This window comes from Orycteropus afer, unplaced genomic scaffold, assembly GCF_000298275.1.
Source record: "Orycteropus afer afer isolate SDZICR_OR568_19922 unplaced genomic scaffold, OryAfe1.0 scaffold00847, whole genome shotgun sequence".
In the NCBI taxonomy this organism is placed as follows: Eukaryota; Metazoa; Chordata; class Mammalia; order Tubulidentata; family Orycteropodidae; genus Orycteropus; species Orycteropus afer.
Window position 1 is genome coordinate 421,065 of NW_006922434.1, and position 3,425 is coordinate 424,489.

A 3,425-nucleotide genomic window follows, 5' to 3' on the forward strand; every position below is an offset into this window, starting at 1 on the left:
CACTTCTATTCTGTGAAAGGCACTCTTAAGAGAATGAATAAACAAGCCACACACTGGGATCTTTGTCAAACATTTATAAGACAAAGAATTTGTATTCAAGATATATAAAGTATTCTTTAATCTAACCAATAAGAAAACAAACAACTCAAAAAATGAGTTAAATATGAACAGACACTTCACCAAAGATATGCAATGGAAAATAGGTGTACGCAAATATCATCAACATTATTCTTTATTAAAGACTTGCAAATTAAAACAACAATGATATACTACTACACATCTATTAGAATACCGGTTAAGATGTGAAGCAAGAAGAACTCATTCATTGCAGGTGGGAATGCAAAATGGTACAGTTATCTTTGAAGAGAGTTTGGTAGCTTCCTACAAAGATGAACAGATTTACCATGCAATCCAGCAATCATTTATCCACATGAGCTTAAAATGTATGCCCACACAAAACCCTACCCATTGAATGTTCACTGCAGTTTCCCTCATAGTTGACAAAAGTTGGAAGTAATCAAGATTTATTTCAATAGCTGAGTGGATGAAGAAACTCTGATGCATCCATACAATGGAGTATTATTCATTGGTTAAAAAAAATAATAATCTATCAAGTTATGAAAAGACAGGGACAAAGCTTAAATTCATTTTGGGAGCTCTAGTTGCTTACTGAAATAAGCCAGTCTGAAGAATCTATATATGATATGATTCCAACTATATGACATTCCAGGATAGATAAAGCTATACAGACAGATAAAAGATCTGTTGTAGCCAGGGCCTCAGGGGCGGGGGAAACAAGAATAGGTAAAGGGACAGGATATTTTATAGGTATTAAAACTACTCTGCATGATATAATAATAATAGGTAATTAAACATTATGTATTTTTATTAAAAGCCATAAAACCCATTGCTGTCCAGTCTATTCGATTCTGATTCACAATGATCCTACAGGACAGAGTTGAACTGCCACATAGGGTTTCCAAGAATGTGATCTTTATGGATACAGACTGCCACATCTTTCTCCCATAGAGTACTGGGTGGGCTCAAATCACCAACCTTTGTGTTAGCAACCAAGCACTTAACTGCTGTGCTACCAGGAAAAAACAAAACCAAACTCACTGTCATTATGTCAATTATGCAATTATGCAAAAATGCTCATGATCATTAGCCGTTAAAAAACCAAACTCAGTGTCATCTAGTGAAACATGACTCACAGTGACCCCTCCTTGCGTTTCTGAGGCGATATCATTACGGAAGTAGATTGCCCAACCTTCCTTCTGAGGAGTGGCTTGTGGGTTTGAACTGCCAACCTTCTCCGACTCATAGCAACCCCTCCTTGAGTTTCTGAAGCAGTATCTCTATGGATGTATTTTGCCCAGTCTTCCTTTTGAGGAGTGGCTGGTGGGTTTGAATCACCAGCCTTTGGATTAGTAGTCAAATACCTTAGGCACTATACCACACCAGAGCTCCACCAGGACTTCTTATCAAAATCCATATGACTATACAATATAAAGAGTGGACCTTAATGTAAATATGGAGTCAATTAAAGATAATGTTATCAGTATTGATTTATTAATTGTAAGAAATATACCACACTAATGCAAGACCTATGACTTGTCTTTCAGTTTGTTGTACTGTGGTGGCTTGCATGTTGATATGATGCTGGAAGATATCCCACTGTTACTTCAGATACTAGCAGGGTCACCCATAGTAGATAGTTTCATTTGTGGATGTGGCATGACTCAAAATGAGAAGAAACAGCTGCAAACATCCTTTAATAATAATGATGCAGAATATAACAAGTATGAATCCAGGAAAATTAGATGTTGTGAAAAATGAAATGGAAGGTTTAAGCTTGATATTCTAGGCATTTAGTGAGCTGAAATGGACAGGTATTGGCCATTTTGAATCAGGCAATCATGGTATGCTATATCGGGGATGTCAAATTGAAGAGGAATGGCATTACATTTATCATCAAAAAGAACATTACAAGATGTAACTGAAGTACAATGCAGTCAGTGTATCAACAAGGAAGACCAGTTAATACTACTATTATTGAAGTTTAAGCACAAATTGCCAAATCCAAAGATGAAGGAATAGAAGATTTTTTTACCAACTTCTACATTCTGAAATTCACCAAACATGCAATTGAGATGTATTGATAGCTATTGGTGATTGGAATGTGAAAGTTGGAAAAAAGTATGATGCATCAGTAGTTAGAAAATATGGCCTAGGTGATAGAAAAGACACTGGAGATAGCATGATAGAATTTTGCAAGACCAAGAACTTATTCATTGCAAATACCTGTTTTTAAACAACATAACCACCAACTCTAAATGTGGACCTCATCAGATAGAGTACACAGGAATCAACTTGACTCCATCTGTGCAAAGACACAATGGAGAAGCTCAATATCATCAATCAAAACAAGGCCAGGGACTGACTGTGGAACAGAAAATCAATTGTGTATATGAATGTTTCACTTGAACCTTAAGAAAATTAAAACAAGTCCACAAGAGACAAAATATGACCTTGAATATATCCCATCTGAATTTAGAGATGATCTGAAGAATAGATTTGACTCATCAATGATGACATCAAGAGCATCATAGATGAAGAAAGCAAACAGTCATTCAAAAGACAGGAAAGGAAGAAAAGACCAAAAATGGATGTTAGTAGAGACTCTGAAATTTGTGAATGGGGAATGGCTAAAGTGAATGGAAAAAATGATGAAGTAAAAGGGGATATTCAAGAGGTCAACAAACATGAAAAAATGCTCATGATCATTAGCCGTTAAAAAACCAAACTCAGTGTCATCTAGTGAAACATGACTCACAGTGACCCCTCCTTGGGTTTCTGAGGCGATATCATTACGGAAGTAGATTGCCCAACCTTCCTTCTGAGGAGTGGCTTGTGGGTTTGAACTGCCAACCTTCTGGTTATCAGTAAAATTCCTTATCAAAACAACAGTGAAATACCATCTTGCCCTAGCACTAGAAACAAAGTTACAGGAAGGAAAATAAAAAATGCTGGTGAAGATGTGGAGAGATTGGGACTCTCATACACTATTGGTGGGACTGTAAAATAATACAACCACTGTGGAAAAAAGTATGGTGATTCCTTAATAAGTTGGTGCTAGAAATACCATTTGACCCAGCCATTCCATTCCTAGACTTATATCCTATAAAGGTGAGAGCCAGGAAAAGAACAGATATATGCACACCCATGTTCATCATATTTCATTATAGTAATTGGTTTTGTCTGCTCGAGCTACTCTTTGAAATCTTCTGTTCAGATCTTTTATCTTGTCATTTCTACCATTGGCTTTAGCTTCTCTCCGCTCAAGAGCAAGTTTCAGAGACTCTTCTGTCATCCATTTTGGTCTTCTCTTCCTTTCTTGTCTTTTTAGTGATCTCTTGCTTTCT